Source organism: Apteryx mantelli, chromosome 8, assembly GCF_036417845.1.
Source record: "Apteryx mantelli isolate bAptMan1 chromosome 8, bAptMan1.hap1, whole genome shotgun sequence".
NCBI lineage: Eukaryota > Metazoa > Chordata > Aves > Apterygiformes > Apterygidae > Apteryx > Apteryx mantelli.
The window spans coordinates 33,541,781-33,561,706 of NC_089985.1; the positions used below are offsets into that span (position 1 = coordinate 33,541,781).

At 41.1% G+C, this 19,926-nt stretch overlaps 1 protein-coding gene across 2 annotated transcripts in view; it reads right to left on the reverse strand.

The window, feature by feature from the left end:
* TRABD2B (TraB domain containing 2B) overlaps positions 1-19,926 on the reverse strand; it is a 303,624-nt gene that overhangs the window by 99,106 nt on the left and 184,592 nt on the right. The gene's annotated exons all lie outside the window — the stretch shown is intronic.

Sequence of the window (19,926 nt, forward strand, 5' to 3'; positions counted from 1 at the left end):
GACAGTCTGTCCCTTTGTGCTCAATAAAGATATAAAAGGTTTTTAAAGCCAGGCTCACACTGAAATTCAGCCAGGTTTTCAAAAGTGCTGTCTGAGGGCTCAGTCCTTTTGAAAATCTAGTCCTCAGCGGAGGCTCTGGTTACTGAATACTTAACTTCTATTTGACTAAAGAGATGAATTGCCTTAAGATTTTGGGTACTTGAAAATTTAGCCCTTGGATCAGCATGTATAAATCCTAAAGAGAGCAATGCCATCTAATTCAATTGGCCACGATAGGTAATACGCAATAAGCTGCTAGGCAATGACAACTCTGAAATAGTTCTTCTTGAGGATGCTCCGTTCTGGAGCATCTGTCCTTCTGCAGAAAATAATCCATATATAAAGTAAGCATTCTCTTCCCTATTTTAACCTAAGAGTCTGGAATGGATATCAGCTTCTGTTGTCCATCTCCTAAATGAACCTAAGAACCATCAGGCAATTAGCTATTTGCAAAGGAAAAAGAGAAAGGTCTCACTGCACAAAATACTGATCCTATTGGATTTTTTTTTTCCTGTAGAAACTGTCCCTTGTATTCCTGCAAAAAGTTGCCAAAAATCGGCATTCTGGCATGGAGACCTGTTCCGTCATGAAGTCTCATCCAGTTCTTCCTGAGAGACTCTAGTCCGCTTGTGGAAAATGGACAACCACCTGTCAACCACCCTCAGTCCTGTGGAAGGCAGTTTAACTCTACAACTTTTCCCAGCCACTTTATTCAATATTCAAACAATCTTTTCAGTCTGCAATACATAATGTGAATTTCCAAGCCTTTTCTTCTCTATTTTCTCTGTTGCAGCTGATACTCCACTGACTTACAAAGAATTAAGAATAAGTCAACTGAATGACAAACCAAAAGAAAAGAATCATCACTAGTTTGTGCACTGAACAGCTGACTTTCCAAAATGCATGAATACGGTTACATGAGAATTGTTTCAAAAATAATTCTCTGCATACAGAAGGCATGTGATCACAAATGATCCTCTCCTAATTCATGCCCTGTTGCTATGACACTCCACACAACCTCTATTCTTAGCTGTTACTAATTAGTAGGACAGTTTTCAGCATGAGGACTGCTGCCATGAGTGTTACCATAGCTATGAGCTAAAGCATTTGTAGACTTCTAGTTAAATGAATTGCACATGCTACCTGGTAGTCCAGGGCTTTTTACTTCCCTGCCCCCCAGGAACAGACTTTCTGGCAACTGTAGACCTGTCCATAAATCCATGTGAAATCAGTTCATATGGAGGGGTATAGAAAAGCAGCCATTTGTAAGAGTTTGTGCAGTTGCGTACACACTGTTTTCTGTATCTATGTGCCGTTTCACTCGTGTATCTGGGATATCCCAAGCATAAAAATATCTGTGAGCACACAGGAATTTAATGTTTATTTGCAAGGCAGATGACCATAGCCACACAAAACCTCCTAGAAGTCGGCACAGAACTCATAGCTACCTAAAGCACAGGCCAAAAGCATTCAAATGCACAGCATGAGCTAGCTCCACAGAAGGCAGTGAAAACACTCCTGCAGATCTAAGCAAACCCTAACAGAAAATCTCCCTTTGCAGCTGTTGCTCTACAACATGGGGGAGTATCTCAAAAATCTTCCTAGCAGGCAAGCTACAGTCCGTGCAATTCATCCCACTGTCCTTTATTACACTGCAGTAGTCACGAGAAAACTTAAAGAGCAAAACTCCCTGCTCTTCTGCAGATGAGTTATTGTGGAGTCTTAGAGGCAGGACTCATAACGTTCTTTATATACATCCGCCTCAGCTTAAACCCATTTCTGGGGTTATCTGAGCATTGCAGGGAGGAGAAGTGTGACAACTGCTATGAGATATGGCTGGGTGCGTGGGCGTGAAGATTTCCTTACCATGGTATGACAACCATTTGTATTAAATGTGCGCGTGAGCCTAAGTCTAAGTCAATTAAAGTCAACAGCCAAATCTCCTCAACCACACAGTTCACCTACAAATATCAAAACAGCAGTCAACTGGGGGGAAACTCTCCGCTGCCCTGTTTCAGTTTTATGCTCCAAAAATCCTGACCGATCTTCCACTCGGGGGAAAAAAAAAAAAAAAGGAATAAGAAATTCCTACAACATCTGAACTGAATATACAGCTATTGGCAGCTTTGGGTTTTGTGTTTCACCCTGAGCTTTAACTGGCAGGAGACAGCAAATTCATGAGCTTTTTCCGAAGAACCCAAGAGAGGAGGGAGCCTGCCTGACAGAGTTATATCTCTGGCGAGGAGCAGCGCTGATAATCACTTTCACTGGAGATGCTGTAAAGTGGCTCATAATTCATTCCTTTTGTACAATAAATGCAGGACAATTAAATCCAGGTCTCCTCGATACTATGCACAGAACTCCAGGACAATCCATCATTGCCTGTTTGTGCACAACAGCACAGAATTAACAAAGAAAAAGCAGATGTGCTTGGTTACACCGTCTCATCACATTTTCCCACAGTTACAGTGATCCAAGGCTACAACTAGATAGCACTTAACATAGCCCCTTCCCTTTTTAGGATAAAGCGTTATTTTCCTGTTTGCATTTCCCTTTCTAAGCTGGCAGGAGGAGATTTTCAACATAACGGGGTTTGTATTCCCAAGGAGGACAGCTTCATTAATAATACTAGAGCAGTCCCCATGGCTGAAGGGGGATTTTTCCAAGCACTCTTCTGCCTGCCCCTTGGTGAGGTTCAATTGAGCACCTCTCTCTCTTGTTTTGGCCAAATTTTGGCAAAGCCTCTTTATTTCATTATCTGGAATTAATGGAAGCACGTGAAGAACTGACAGCCTGCAGTACCCTAAACAGCAGAGTCGGGTGGAAAGCGCCAACAAAATACAAGTTGTTTCCTTATCAGTGGAAGCAGTAAAGTCAATTTATGTTTGGAGATTGGGTTCCTTTTCTGATATCTAACAAGAAGTGAGTGTGAGTTTACACCATGGCATGTCCCTGAACGGAAATATTAACAGAACCTTCTCTGCAGAGTCACCTCTTTCCAAATAGGAACATAACCACTTGAAACTTCTGCCATTAAATTTGATGGAAATTAGCCTGTGGGTTCAAATGTTTCCTATGGAGACTGATAGAAGCTTTATCCCATTACTGAATTAGGCTGATCCACATCATGAAAAACTGGGTACAATTTCCTCCCTTACTCATTGCCACCAAATTTCAGAGTTTTCACCTCGCTGTTGTTACAATCTTCAGCTTTTCATCACCAGCCTCCTACGAGGCAGGCCAGAGCACTTCAGTACCTCCATGCAAGGAAGCTCTGAATATTAACACGCAGTCGCTAAACGACTCAGAGAAACTGAAAGGAGTGAACAAGGTCAATCTAAAGCAGTATTCCTTGTCCAGGATAAGAGTCTGTCAGGGTCTTGATTATGACTGCCAAAGGCAATGGTCTTCAAAAGACTGCAAACCTCATCCTTTCGAGATAGGTGTATTTTTGTTAGATCTGAAGATGTGAATATAAATCAGTCGGGTCATGCAGGGTCTACAAACACATGGCTAGAACCAGGTTGAGAGGACTCAGTAAACGCCGAGGATGACAAGAAGCTATGGGAAACTCAGTATTCCTGCCTGCAAGCATTTCAAAAAAATTAGTTTATGTGAACAAATTTCAGTCTATGGCTTGTTTGCAAGCTGTCAGCTTTGTGCTATTTGTCATTCTTGGGATACAATTAGTCATCTGTGTCACATGTTGGGTTCTTGATATAATGACTGAGATTACAAAGAAAAATAAAACAAAAAAGAAAAACAGAGGATAACAACTAATGAGCAATCAAAACACATCCACCAGCCACTACCTTTGTATTTATTATGAAAAAAAAAAAGTACCAAGAAAGCTTTCCTCAAAGTTGGCATAACTGCACTTTTTGGGGGATGGCAATCAGCAAAAAGATATTTTCATTGCTTTTTACACAGAAGTCATCTTTCAAGACCTGTTTCCATCCCTAGCCTATTAAAAAAAAACAAAAAAAACCCCTTACAGATCATTTGGAAAAGCCAGATTTGTTTAATTAAATATTCTACAGAAAAATTGATTAAAGAAATGATCAAAACCATTTGGTGCCTTCAAGTTGTTCAATATTTATACTACATAAATATAGCAATTTCATTTTAGGATTGTTTCCTAAGAACATGAGGCTTATGGGATCCTGCTGTCCCTTTCTGCATATGCTTTTGTCTTTATGATCTCCCCTGAAATATTCTGAACCCATGGGCAAATTTCAAATCTATGAGACAGAAGAGCAGCTGTGTCCAAGACAGTCCTTTGCTACACATTTTATGAAAATAGATGGCTGGATAGAGACTCACTGATCTCTCCTGTGGAAGGAAAAGTTGCAGAATGAGCCTAACTAGGGACAGCAGAGACCGATAAAGATAATATGAATGCCCTAATTAACAGAAATGTTTCAATTACAGTCCAAACCTTATTAGACTGCTGGGATTCTAAGTGACCTAAAACCATAGGAAACCAAGCTATGTTAACGTCACTGCTCAAGGAAAGTGTAAACGTTCGAGGATCAGACCTTGAAGTCCAAATGGCTCCACATGGACAGACCTTTAGTTTAGGTATTTAATTCCCAGAGCCTGGGATCTCACTTACTCTGCATCTAGCACAACTGAACGCCTACATGGAGGTCTTTCCTGGGGCTTTTCAGTGCGATGCACGTTGACATCCTAACACTGTGAAACCTTGGCTGACCTAGATAAAAGTTCACAATTCTCATGGGATATTTACCACTGCTAATTTTACAGGATTTAGTAAGGCCTTCTGGCAAACTGAGCTTTAAGAAAAAAAAGTGTTCAAGGCAAGACAGGGGGCTTTTTGGCAGGATGGGTGGAGTGGATTCCTCCAGCCATCTCCAACCTCTGATGGGCCACAGGTAAGAAAGCCAAACATACATTAGTAACACCAGTTCTTTTATTATTTTAGGATTTAACTTTTTCATTATTTAAGCTTTTACCATGTTATTTCCCATGCTCACATGCAATACTGAAGGGCTTTGAAAAAAGCCTTCTTACCTGTGACCCATGTTTTGAAGATCACTGTTAAACGCAAGTTATTAGGGTCCATATAAGAACAGGACGAAATACTAGAAGATCTTGTTCATCAATCCAATGGTCTCTTCTGCCCTTAAAAATTGGAGGCTATCTTCTTTTTTCTTTTAATTGATTGAAACAAGCGTTCAAATATTTATAATCATCTAAAATATTAATATTATTAAAATTTTCCTCTTCTTATAAAAGAAGCTAGTGAGTATAGAAGTATGAAAGTAAGGAAACTGATCCTGGATTCTGCTAAAATATCAAGGAGAAATCTACCAAATGTCAGTCTGCTTAAGCTAAGTGTATTTGTTTAAAACATTTTGGTTAACAGCAGACTGAGAGGGCAATTTTTAGGGTAGAAGTTTTGCAAATATTTTAAGTACAGTTTTAATTGACCCAGTTTGACATTCAAAGCACTTTTTAAACTCTTGATATTGTTAGCCATTTAAGATAAGTGGCAATAAATACAGATTAATTGTAACACATGAAATAAAAATCTTCGAGCTGTGGTGGGCCTCTGAAAAGGCCCTTTGTGCGCTGGGGAGGTTCAAGATCATGTGTTAGGGTTAGGTTAACAGAATATCCCATCAAGCTCAGTGAGGTTTTTGGTAGCTCACACTGTGACCAACTGCAAAGACAACAAACTTTGGGCAAAGGCAAGCGGTGTGATTGGCAGGTATTAACAAAAACAAAAATGCTAAAAGGAAGGACTCCCTTTTGACGTGAGCCCTGCACAGCGCAGAAGTAAAAGGCAGGCAAACACTGGAGCTTTTATTGTGTGGGAGATGATTGAACTCCGTGAATGTAAATTCAGAAAGATAACCTCTAGGATGCTGGAGTTTAAGGGAGATGAACAAATATTACTGACTTAGTGAGTGGCTCCACAGGGCAAACTGTTTGGTGACTCTCTTCACAGTACTGGAGGAAAAAAAAAAAATCTGCCTATTTTACTCGAGTGTTGCATGGAAAAAGACAAGCTTTATTAGAAGGCTGTGAAGGCCTCCAGGTCTGAATTGCTTCTCACTGATAGCACTTACTCCTTCAGCCCAATTGCTTCTATAACTGAACAATAAAAATCAGACACGTTAGGTCAAGAAATTTTTTGGTTTGGACTGCCTCCTCCCTTGCAAATGAAAGGGATAACCATCCTTGATGAAAAGAAACAAGACCCTATTCTCTCTTCAGTGAGTTTATTTTCTGTACATAGCTCAAGCCAGACCAGGCTTATGAATGACTACACTTGCGCCAAAGGTAGTTTTCTTTCCCCACAGATGACAGGTGAAGAAAGATGGAAAAACTTTACACTTCTGCATGTCTGAGTCCATCTGTTCTATGCAATCATAAAGACAGAAAGAACTTAAATCCTCTTGCCTTTTCATTTCTACAAATACAGCTTTTCCATTGAAAAGCAAAGAGAAAAAAAATCCCCAAGATCTTCTGTGTGAAATGTCACTTTCAAAAAATCCCTGAATGCTCCGAAACAGCCTTGTATAACAGATTGAATCATCTGGCAAGAGTCTGCTCTGAACACTTGGGCTAACAGGATCTGAAAGGGGAACAACAGAGTTGTCCAACCTCGGGCTTCAACTGAAGAGGAGAAGCGTGCGCTGGTAAGCGTAAAGGGGGAATTAGACCTCTCCCACAACAGCAAAAAAAAAATGCCCCTGGACTGAGCTTTCTAAAGCTGGTGGCAGAAGACTTTCCCGTAGGAACTTCTTTGCCCCTAGCATCCATGCCAAGGTGTTCTGAGGCATGACGCAAACACTCCTAGATCAGTCTTCTGCTCAAAATTTTTCCTCATACCTAATGAGGCTTTTCCATTGGCAGCAATGCAAAGCATTGCTTGGGGAGCTCTTAATATGCCGAGCAACTAGCTCAAGGTCAGGCAGAGGTAAGGACAAAACCACCCTGAATTCTTGACTCCTGCTCTGAGGATTCAATTAATCCCACCCATCTAGAAGTCAGGCATCTGTTGGAGACCAGTTTTCTAGGTTTCCTCTATAGTCAGAGGAAAGGTATCTCCAGAGGGCAATTCCTTTCATCTTCAAATCTCCATCTGAGTTAAGTAGGAGGAACTGTCCTCTGGGGGTTCTCTGGTAAAAGGAACACGATGATCTGGCACAGAAGATACGCTGAACTTTCAGATACCTACAGTTCAATAGGGAGGACTCCACCCTAACAGTTATCACTGTTACCAAGATACTAGACGCATAATTTCCAGAAATCTCAAAGAAAAAAGAAATTTAAGAACTAACTGGCTTGGCTTTTCTGACCTCCCTCTGTATTCTACTCTGGAAAGGTTTCGATTGCTGTCTTCATCACCATGTTTTCTGAACATCTTCCCCAACTACTAAGTGACAATATCATCTCCCTTTCTGATTAGTTCATGTTGCAAAACAGCTTTCCTTCAGGTCACATTTTACTCCTTCCTTTGTTTCTTCAGTTTGGTTCCTGATTGTCAGTGAGCCATTTCAGCTTTTAAGGGGAATGACCTTCATACAGGAGAAGTGTTCCTGAATTCTGCACACAGGAACGATACCCCAGGCTGCCTGAAGGACTCTTAAGAGTTTCTAGTGCTCTTTTCACCCCTAGGTTATGTAAGAAGAATATTTTTGGGCATGGTTGATAGCACACTTGGCCAATTAGCAGTAGCTAGGCTGTATAGTTGAGTGCCCACCACTTATTAGCTTTAGAGAGAGTCCTGGAGACATACCTAGGTCACACTTACAAATCTGCTACCTGATATTGCTCTGGCTTTGAGAATGAACAGCTCATTACAGGGCAGCCCAGAGACAACATATGGCTCCTGAGATACTCTAGATAATTATTTACACTGAACATCATTCTTGTGTTCATCAAACCACAGCTGTGACTGATATAAGCATTATACACCACATCCTTCTGCATGCAGAGGAACCAATAAAGTGCACGGAGATGTGTTTCACCTCCTTCACCCACAGGGATTTTCTGAGATCTAATAAAAGTTCAGCTCATGCTGTGTTCTTTAAGTGGATGAGACTATTAGTTTCTTCTTCTTCTATCTGACCACTTATTTTCATGAAGCATGCAAGAACTTATTATCTTTGAGACTCTAGCCATCTGTCAAGTTTCATTATAATCAGCCAGCAGACTAAAAATTTACGAGGGGGAAAGACATATGCACACACACCTATACACACACACTCACTCACAAACACCATGATTGCTTAAGCCTCATTTCCTTAGGAAACCAGATTAAAAATAGCATTGATGTCAATAATGAAGTCTTTATTTCTTTGGCAGATTTCTGTTACTTTTAAACCAATCCTCCCAGTGAGAGGCACTACAAAATTTTCAACTGGAACCAGACCAGATCACTAAGTGATAAGAACCTCACAGCAGTTTCACTATACCTCAAACACCTCAAGGAAAAACACAAAGTGAATGTGAATTCTGTATAAATACTGAGAACTGGTGCTGAATTTCATACAGCATTAACCCAGTGGTGGCATTTGATTTTTCTCTCCAATTCCCTTCAATGTATAAATACAATGTTTAAAAGTTTGCAAACCTCAGTATTTAAGGTATTTCCCATAATAAAGTACAGAAAATACTAAAAATACTCAGGTTATTTATTTTAGATGATAGTCACATAGGTTTCAGTACTGCAACCTTATTCCTGGAAGATCATGGAGATTTCACTTTTCTGCCAGGGACAGACCCAAAGCTGAGCTCCACCAAAACCTAAGAGTGTTTAGATTAAAAAGGTGTTTGAAAATGCTCTGACAGAATGGTCTTCAGTTGAGGAATAACAGTTTAATCAAAATCAAAGAATTTGGTAGGTCTTAATGAATGTCCATTGAAAAACAGGAAAAGTTTCTAGGCAGACTCATCTGGCTTTTCACTAATTCACCTGCTTACTCTTTCCTACCGCCTGCCTGAAAGGTCTATGGGGAGCAGAGCACCTGGTGGTTCTAAAAATCACATTTTGCCTTTTTACAGTTTGCAGGTTATCAGCAATCTGGGCCTCAGGGACTACCTTCAAGCCAGTGACCTGCAGGTTTCCAGTGGCCACAGTTCTGGAGCTCCTACTGAAGGCAGCACTCCAGTGCCGGGATGCCAGTATTTTCCATTTTTGCTGAGAACTTCCATTTTTTTTGAGTTTTGTTATGAATCTTTAAAAAACGAATTTGAAACAGCAATGTTTTCCATGGATTGGAGTTGCTTCTCTCTCCAGTCTAGTCTAAACTCAGGATTTGATTAGGTCTATGGCACAGAGCAGAAAGGGAGCCAAGGTTCAGGCATGAACCCGAACTTCTTCCAATTTTAGATGGTGGCTCAGCTATTGGACTTGGGCTTGAGCCCAGTTTTAGCTGCCACCAGAGCAATTTCATCCATCAGACCTCTGCTGCTTTCTAAAGGCCTCTATGCAACAGGTAAACAGTGGCGGAGTTTGTTTTGAATGCTTACAAGAGGTGAATAACTGAAGTTTACGACATCTCTTCTTGCTGGCTGGAGTTCTAATTATTTCCCTTCTGCCTCTCTAAGTAATTCTATCTTCACTTTACATTTCTGATACTTAAATATTTTCTTTGGGCAGAGGCGTACTGCACACACGTTTTCTTTTCCGTGACATGTCTCTTCTGATCTCACAGAGAAAATAACAATGGAACATGGATTTAATAGGCTTATAAAGAGAAAGAGGGTATTGATGTTTTCCAATAATGTGAAAGTAATGGCCTAGATTAAAGAATTGGACTGACAAATAAAAGTTGTCACATCCAGGTGCATTCACCAGTCACCTTGAAGCCAGTTGCAGAACTACCATGAATTCAGCAAGAATAGGATCTGATTCCAAATCCATAAATCCTTTCTCAGCAAGTTTGCTCTGATGGTATTCCTGGCATAATCGTGACCTAGAAATACTGGAACTCTCACAAGAACACCCAAATTAATGAGCTTTCCACTCTTGATTTCCATACCAGTAAAGTTTCTCAAGAAATCCATGCAATTTACAGCCAGGATTTTTGAGGCTTTCCCTTTCATATCTACTTTCACACATCAGCTAACTCCAGTCAGCAGTTGTGCCCTGTCTTTACAATTCACTAAGGAGATCACTGGTTCTTCTCCACACAGTCCTCCTGCAGTCTCTCACCCCAAAACTGGTGAGAGACAGCTTGAACCAGTAAGAGCCCTGCAACAGGATCAGTACAAACCAGTTCCCCACTCTGTTTAATACCCTTTGCAGCTCTGATAGCCGGGGAGCTCAGAGGGATATTGATGTGCCGGTGTAGGACACCTTGGGGCTCACTGCTCCTCTCCTGGAGGTAAACACCCAGGCAGGAGGGGCAGCAGACAGGAACACGCACCCCTTTCAGCCACACCAATCTGCATTCCTGAGAAGCAGTCGTGAGGGAGCCATGCTAACGCACCAGGCTCTAAATATGAGCAGAGTTGAGTGGTGAGCACAGATTTCCTCCTGCTCTTCTGTTACAGGAGAATAGCATGCAGCAGGGTACCTGGAAGTACATTTGGGTGTGGTAACATCTTTAATGGCTGCAGGTAGCACACAAATTTACCCCAGCTGAGACCAGATCCTTGGATATTTTGCAATCCGTATCCTGTTTGCCTTTTCATACTAACATCCCACAGAAACCTCAGCATTAGATGAGCGCAATGCTAGTGCTGGGGTTCTCCATGTAGCCCTGTTAAAGTCTTGTTAATAGTACTGTGAGAGCTGGTTGGGACTTTTCTCATGAGACAGTTTTGCATTGGAAAATGATGAAGTGTCTAGCAACCATATTTTGATTTCAACACCCCTGTGATGAAATCTAGTCAGAGTTATGCAGGACCTCTGCCTAGTTTCCTGAGAGCTTGCAGGGTGGCCTCAAGGATCCACAGAAAGTTCCTGCATGTGCTGGAGGGAAGAGTATTTCATCCCATGTTTAAGCCCCTTCCTCTTCAGCAGAGTGCTTAAGCCTGGGTGTAAATCTCTCATGATTATTTGCAGTTCTGAAAAGAGAAAATTTCCTGAATTATGTCTACATTTTTATTTCTCAAATGTTGAAGAGAAATACAGCAAGGGTATAGCCAAAATCTTTATATTATAGGACAGAAGGGGCCAATATAGCTTTCTTTCTTTTTTTTGAAAACAGGCAGGCAGAATTAGACTTACACAGTAGAACTTGGCACAGATATAATAATAAATACAACATGAAAATGTCAGGCACCCAGACAAACTGACATTAATGCATGCGTTTCTTTAAACCAAAAATCCTACTGCGTACATGCAACTTTACCCATTCATCATGGAAAGAATTACACCAGAGATAGTAAATGCACACACCATGGCTTGCAAGGCCTATTTTATTTGCTTTTCTCATTTACTTAAATACCTCCAACTACTAAACCCACTGGCTTAGATTTTGGGCTGTAACCTACTTCAGCAGTACAATAACCAAAGTAGTGGCAAGAAGTGACCAGTCAGGACCCCCCTGTGGAGCAGAAGGAATTTTCCACCGGACCAGAGAGAGTTCAGGGTTTGCTCCACCTTTCCTTGAACAGTTATATTTGGTGACACACTAGGGGAAAAAGCAACCAAGTGCAAGCCCAGTTCCTTGAAGCTTTCACTTGCAAGGTCACTTATATACCTGGCTTGGCTGGTACAAGTGACAGCAGCCTCAGGACAGGTCTCACCACAGTCATCCTTCACCACTGCATATGTAACAACGTGTATCTATGATTAATAATTGTTTATACAACAAGAATTTTTCCTAAATCAGAATTGCAAGAATCAGCCTTCACAATAGCAGTTTCCCTTTCACAATAAGGTAGTGCAGTTGGGTTTATTTTGGTCTCTCTAACTCAGGTTTTCTCTCTGTGCTGATTTAAGCTTCAGGTGAAAAGAAATTATTCAGAGACTTCCAAATCTGCATGTGATATAAGATCAACGTATATAAAAAAGTTCCGCCTATTTTTTAAAAGGCTACAGGCTGGATTTACACTTGGAATGAGCTATTCCCTAGTGGAGCAGCTCCTGATTTCCAGCAGAGTGTCTGAAAAGAGAATCAGGCCCTGCCTTTTTAATGAAGACTTTTAAATGAATCAATTACATGGTTTCACTCAAAATTAGCACGCAAGTATATTTTTAAAAGCAAAGTGATACTTTGCCTTAAAAATAACAGTAAAAGAAGTCCATACACAAAAACAGGCCGATCTCACTATGAGCATCTGGATGCCCAAATAAACATGAGCAAAGGGAATTCTAACATCTGCAGACTGTTAATTCACCCTTTTCTTCTCTTTTGTAGGCTCGCCAAGTTCAATCTCCTGGTGGCCAATTTCTTGCTCCATTGAGACAACCCGTTGATGAACTGAGCTAGTGATGTCAGTAGCACCACTAATCAGTGTTGGACCAGGACATCTGACCCTGGGGATAGAGTCTCTTTATACTGCAGTCTGCAAATGTTTTCCCCTCCTCCTGCTTCATATTTTTTTTTCTTTTATGTTCCTCAGAGGCTCCAAGAGGAAGAATGGAAGCAAGAAAGAGCTATAGAATTCTGGAAAAAGAAGGACCAAACTTCAGATGTGAGGCTGAAATCCCAGTGGCACAACAGTGGGTGCAACTTCATGCCCAATTTGGGCACAATATTGTGTCAGTTGTGAGTGCAAAATACCTATTTGCATATTCAATAGCTGTAAATCCCACCCACCCCCAGTCCTGTGTGCATTTAGATGGTGGCCTCAAGGTATTTCCCTTTTGAAATTCACTTCCAAATAACATATGCGAACTTGAGTGCCAGATCTGGTGGCAGGTGCTAATGACTTTCACAAAGGCTCTCTGGATTTTAATTGTTTATGTTTAAACTGAGTACAGTATCCATCACTTCCTTTCCTTTCCCAAGCTATTGGGCAGAACTATGGTTTCCCAACACAAGATTCCCACCTCCCTCACCTTTGAAGTCCACTAGCCATCATGTTCCATCTTGGTTGTGACTGTCTTTTTAGCAAGGGGATTCGAGAAGGCTACAACATCTGGCTGCTCTCCCCAAGCTCTCTTGAGTTTATGGAGAAAAATAAGCACATCTCAGATGATCTCCACAGGAGACCTGATACACTCTTGGAAACACCTGTCGCTCTCCACTCACTCTAGAAGGTGCAGGGTGAGCATGCATGTTCCTATTTTTGGTATCTCCAGTATCTAAAATGAGGTGGGACAAAATCACCCCTTGAAATCCTCTGTTGTGAGCAACAGGACAAGAGAGAATTGGAGCCAAGGACCAGGAAAAGGAAATTTTATATTCTCCCTGTGCTCTGACACCAGCTCCACACTGCGGACAAGCTACCTGACTCTTTTTTCCCAGTGGCAACAAAGCCACAAAAACTGTGACCTACTTTAGGGCGGCGTTATGAAGAACCATCAAATAGCGTTTGCAAAGGATGTTGGAGATGACAATAACATTATTGTAACAGTTAAATTATGATGATCAGAGTCATTACTGATGCTGTTGCCACCCTAACACAGTAGAATGGGGAAGGAATTCACCTTTTCTGAACATATAAAGAGAATGAAAATCTGTTTCAGGTGTTCTTACTGTGAATTCCCCTTCGTTTATGGGAGTATGCAGACACCTACGACAGAGCCTGGCTCTTTTTTCTTACAGAATGCCTCAGAAATTTAAACCAAATCTGTCAGCACTTAGGTACCTAATCTCAGCCATCTAAGTCTACAGTTAGACAACTAAATACAGGAGGCTTGATCTTCCAAAGCGTTAAGTACCATTAATGCTCACCGGTTTCATTATGAGTTGTGGCTACCTGTCCGTTCTGGAAATCCCATGCTCTTCCACCAACCAAGGACAACAGCCCAGGTTTCCTCCAGTCCCTCAAATGCAGATGACTCGCTAAACCTTGCGGGGTGGGAAAACACATACCTTTTTCCACTACAGGACTGCGATTCATGGACAGCTTGAGTCTCTCTCTTACCATGAGACCCCCTATAGTACTTGTATTTCAAATCTTTCTCCCAGAACTGAAATAATATCCTCCTTGATTTTTTATTTTATTTTTATTTTTAATTACCAAACCCACTGTCCTAAAGCCTACTGATTTGGCTGCTAATAAACATCGTGAACTGGAGAAGCATCCGAATTGCTGAAGTAATAAATCCAGCTCTCGGTTACAAAACTGACAGCTCTCATAAAAGATAGAGAGAAAGAAATGCAAGTAAGTAAAACATCCTAAGGAAATTATCGTTCAAATTAACTGCAGACATAAATTTATCCATCTGTTATCATAAGTGTTACTTGAAAATTATTTGCCCATAAAAATGAAATAAACCAGAGTGATTTTTTTCTTAAACATTGACTTCATGTGTATAGTCTTAGTTGCCAAAATATTAACTCTCTTTAACAGCCCATGTGCTCTTGGCTGCTTCTCCGTTTCTTGACTGTAAATGGACCTTTATAAATTGCCTGTATATTAGGTCTAAGGCACTTCGCTGTTATAGTGTACCTATAATTTCTAGCAATCCAGCATGGACTTTCAAACAAGCAAACACTCCCAAACCCCAGTTCTGCTTCAAAGTTTCCTACTTTATCATTCCTACTTTTATTCATTCAAAGTGGAAGATTATCATGCCTATTACCTGAAAAAAATCGTTTGACTTCAAAGAACAAATGTTGTTTCATTGCTAGAGTATAGTTACTGTGAATATAGGTTTGGTGAGATTTTTTAATTCAATCTTAATAGGGTAAACCCGAGCAGGAAAGAAATGAAAGGTACAGAGCTGGGTGAAGAGCTGTGTCCCACTCTACCCAAATCCTGTATTTTTTTGGAGAGGAGAAGGAACAGAAAATGGAAAGAATAAATGGCCATTTTCACTTCTGTGTGTAATGCCAGGGAGCGTAGTGGGAGGGAATCTATTTAAAAAGTCTACTTTTTTATTTTTAAAGACATCTGAAAACTGAAAAGCTCACTTTAGAAATGTGTAAATTTTTTGTTTCAATACTTGCAATGGGAACAAAACCTTTCGACAGAATAAAAATGCTTCATTTAGTGTATCTAAAAGCTGTTTTTAGCTCAGCTTACTTGGATACTCAAGTAAGCTTTCCCTTTAGTTCTTTCATCTCCCCAGAATTTGTCTGCTGGGTGTTTCATGGCCTCATTCTCGGTTATGGACCGGAGGCGCTGACTGAACCACCTCTCCCACAACGCATCATGATACCTTTGCTGCTCGGCCTCTGAACAGCATATACAAGAACTGGGAATCCCAATTTACAGAGAACAATGGCATCCAAACTCTTTGGGGTTTTGATGTAAGTGAGAGTTTCTGTAGAAAGCAGACTCACACATAAACAGAAAAATTCTGTTTCCCCAACTGCCCAATCATCTATCAGCAGAAAGATTTCAATCAGCCCTAACCATAAGCGAAGTAGAATGAAAAAGGGTGGAAATACTATATACAGATTATTTAATGACCAGATCACAAATACATAGAGAAGTACAGGCAACTAAATTCATGGCCTGCTATATGCCTTTCAACCCACCAGATTTGACTGCCACAACCTCAGTGTGAAATAACTATTCCTCAAAAAAACAGCAGTGCCTTCTCCAGGGCGAAGCCGGCTGCACCCTACTGAATTGCATTCTGCACTGAACTCCACGCGATTTTTATTTCTTACATCTTGCTTTGGGCTTGATCCTTTTCTATCCGAAACCAGTGGGAATACTTCTAGTGACTGACCTGACCTGCCAAACCCGGCGAGATCAGGGTGCTGGCTCTAACCTCACATGAAGGTTATTTGGATTTGATGGGAGAAGTCTACCGCTCTCCCGCCACCTGCCCTCCAGACCAACCACTCGCTATCATCCAGCCAGATGAGGATTCATTCTGTGCCTGGGGAGTTACGGTTTTTCTGATGGCAAAGGAAATTCCTTGCCATGTGGATAGAGCCTTACGTTATACCATGTTTTAACCCAGCAGGAATTCCTGACAGTTCGAACCCACAACTCTTCCCGACCAAGCTTTTTGCTGACAGAGACTAGCATCTTCCAGCACTAACCGCAAGCTCAGTAGCGCTGGGTTTCTGCACTACTAGACAGCCAGGATATCATCATCTTGTTTTACAGCTGAAGCTAGCCATGGCTTTCATCCTGTAAACTACTGCTTTTGGTCACAATGACCCCTGCGTGTTTTTTTCCCTGTTCTAAACAACAGTTTCTATTCCCGGAGGAGTCTATAAAACTATTTGCTGCCGCGGTCATTGACAAGGAAACAACGAATTGAACCAGACTGTAATTTTCAAAGACATCTGCATCGTGTCTCCTGGCTTAGTCAAGCTCCTTATACTAATCCACTGTTACGCAACACTAAACTATCCATGGCATCAGGATCTTAAACTGGGCTCAGGGTAGTGCCCGTACAAAGCCATAGATCTTTAATTGCTACATGGAGTAGTGTAACAATATGAATTCAGCTGCCTTCAAGGCCTTCTATCCACTTGTCCCTTAGCAAACAAACTCTGAAGGGAGATTTGTCCCTTCTTCCTGGTACTCAGTGTGACCAAAATCTCAAGCCGACCCATGCAGTTCAGTGGTGAGCATACTCCAGTTTCCCAGGATTTCTGAGGCACAACCATACATGGTTTGGCTACAACAGCGCTTTGATTCAGCAACTGCAACACAGCTGTCAAAGCCAGGTAAACCTAACAATGCTGCTTTTATTCTAGCAAAGAGTTAAGTTCTTCACTGCAAAAACTGAGAATAGAATTACAAAGGAGAAATAATCCAAGAATGAGAAAGTGCAGCTTCAGATTATACCAGCTAACCTGTTCTTGCTCCAGGGCGCAGTTTTCCCCTCGTGAAGCCAAGGGAGGGAGCAGGTAGCATGCTGCCTCTGGAGTGTCACTGTCAGAGCGGGGCCTCGTCCCTGAGCTCCCGTCACACCACTGAGTTACAGGGGACAACCAACTCCAAATGCATCGGGTGCAGGGCTTGGGACCCCCCTTACCGTCCGGAGCTTGCCCCAGTCTCCAAGAATGCATTTGCTGAGACTTTCCCAGTGCGCCTTTCCTCCTACCAGGTTTACAGTCCATTTAGAGAGCTTCCTTCAGCACAGTCTTACCTGATTCTTCCCCTCCCCAAAACAATGATCGAGACTGTAAGTTGGTTTCCCAGTTTCATAATGCTTCAGGGAATACACATCATTAGAAGTATTATTTGTTCATTATTTTTGATATCCTCAAAATAAATGGTTTAATACAGAGATTGCGCTTAGCATCAGAAAAATACTGATGAGTTCTCAGCTTTTGGGGTACTTAATCCAGAATATTTTTTTCAAATTATTTCCCCTCCATCATACGTCAGTTTTAAATACGTGGCATCTCAAATAAAATGAAATAACTTTTGCACTATTCTGAGACCAAATGCTTTGCTACTGCAGACTTCTAACAGTCCTGTCCTAATCGAAGGTGCATAACTTAAATTTTGCACTTCAGAAGCCATGGGAGCATGCAAAAACCTTAACTTTCATCAAGAACACCCTTCACTTAGTAAAAACAAACAAACCAACCAACCGTCAAGGACTCACATTTTTTGAAAAAAGTTTAAAATCATGATCCAAGCACACACCATGCAAATCTTAGAATTCAAGACGAAAATATAAGAAATACCAAATGTATTTGAAAAATGATTTTTTTTTTTTTACTCCACACCTACAGTTATGCTTCAGGACAAAAATTGCATTTGAATGATAGAAGAAAAAAATTGCTTGTGCTTAAGCCACATAAAAGTTTCAGCATTGAAAAATTGGAAGTTTTCTCAGTACGTATTATATGAAGAAAAAAATAGTCCAGTGAACAGAGGAGAAGTTAATTGCATTTAAAGTAGGGATGGCTTGCAGGGATGGACTGCTTTGGTGAGAAAAGCCAAAAGGATACTGGAGTAAAGCACCAAAGGCCAAACAAAAGCTGTTCTCAGTGTCTCCCCCCACCCCAATTTTCAATAAATCCTGTTGCATGTGTCTGGCCTCTCTTGTTACACTCAGTCCTGGGGTGGGGGGAATCCAGTCACAAAGGCTGTTTTCAGCATAGCCAGAAATGGACAATAAAGGATAAAACAGGACCTGCTCTTTATGAGTCAGGTGGTTTTTTTTTTAAAATACAAGTGAAATTGTCTGGATAAGTTTCAGGTTGTTCTTGGTTGCAGGTAGGCAAAATAAAAGCCCAAACCTTCCACGGTTTAGACATGACTTTCTAAGGAAAGAAATGTGCAAGTAGTATGTGTTTGTTTAATTTCATTCCTACTATTAGCATATACAAGTAGCCACAGTATATTGCATCCACGATCCATCTAGTCCAAGATCCTGTCTCAAGCAGCGGCCTGTGATGGATGCCCAAGGAAGCGTGCAAAAAGCAGGGCAAGTATGTAACGATTCCCAGTCTCTCCTCCTAGGCTCCACTAATTACTGCTTTAGAGACTTCCTGAACTGGAAACTACATCAAAGCCATGATGTTTGATGATCTCGGATGGACCTAGCTCCATGGGTTAGACAAGTTGTTTTTTAAACCCATCAGTTTCAGCATCTATGAATCCCTGTCCAATTTCGAACCACAATGATATACTTTCCTACTGTAAAAACAGTTAAGTAAAATTTCTCATAAAGAAAATATCAGGCAAGCTTGAGATTAAATAGGCTTGGGAAAATTCAGTCTGGATACACTCAAAAAAAATACATCAGAATGCATCTATCTATACTAAACCCTGCAGTCTTTAATCAAAATTCCCACTGAAGTGAGTAGTGAAAGGCAAGCTGTTGCCAAAGTTCATTGCTAGAGTCATGGGATGAGAAGCAAAGTTCTCTCAGAAATGAGAAGTTGCCAAAGAGATGAGTATGAAGAGTAGGAGGAGCAGATCAGTGCTCAGCATGACAGTCACAGACTGCCTTCAAGTCAAGGGAACTTGAAGAATCACTTAAGCTAGCGCTCAAGGATTCTGCTGAACAGAGGCCTTAACAGTTATTATTTATTTTCTTATTGCAGATAAACGTGAATTCCATTGGGAGGAAAAATAAAAATAAAAAAAAAAAGAGAGAGGAAGAAAGAGAGAAAAAGGACAGTAGCACGTACTGCTGCAGACTTGCAGAAATACTACAGACATCTTTCTTCTGTAGACTTACAGAGAAAATTAAAACATGCAAAGGGACACATTGGATTTTTACTACATGGTTTTAAAAGCTGGTATTTAGCTATGTGCATAACTCACATCATTGGGCAAAGGCCAAAAAGCTGTTCTATACAGGTACACCACCAAAGTAGCTAAGACAGACATCAAGACAGTATAATTACAGCAATCCCAAAAGGTTTCAAACCACAGGCCAGCTCAGCAATGTCCAAATGTCTAGTCCATAGCAAGGCTTGTATTTCCACAGTCTCTCTGCCAGCAGTACCTAAGCTTGCAAATTTAAAGGTAGTTTGAGCATGTCCTACCACCCACAGTCACAAATACAACTGTTGCACGGACACATCCTAGGAAGCTAAGAGGTTGGGGTGGGGAAGGGAACAAACATGATAGTGTGAGAGGTAATAACAGCTTCACGTTTCTACCAGGTACAATTTGACAGAGAGCAAAGGAGAGCAGCCCATTCACACCTTGGCTGGACTCAGACCCATCTCTTACCCCCCCCCGCTCACTGTGCTTTTGAAGCAGGTTTAGATGGACAAAAGGAGAAAGCACTTTATGTTTCAAAGGCAAGCTCCCTAAAAAAACAAAACAAAACAAAAAACCACACTTTCTGCAGGGCCAGAGGCAAAACCCTGAAGTGTTCAAGCCATTTTACTTCCAATCACATCC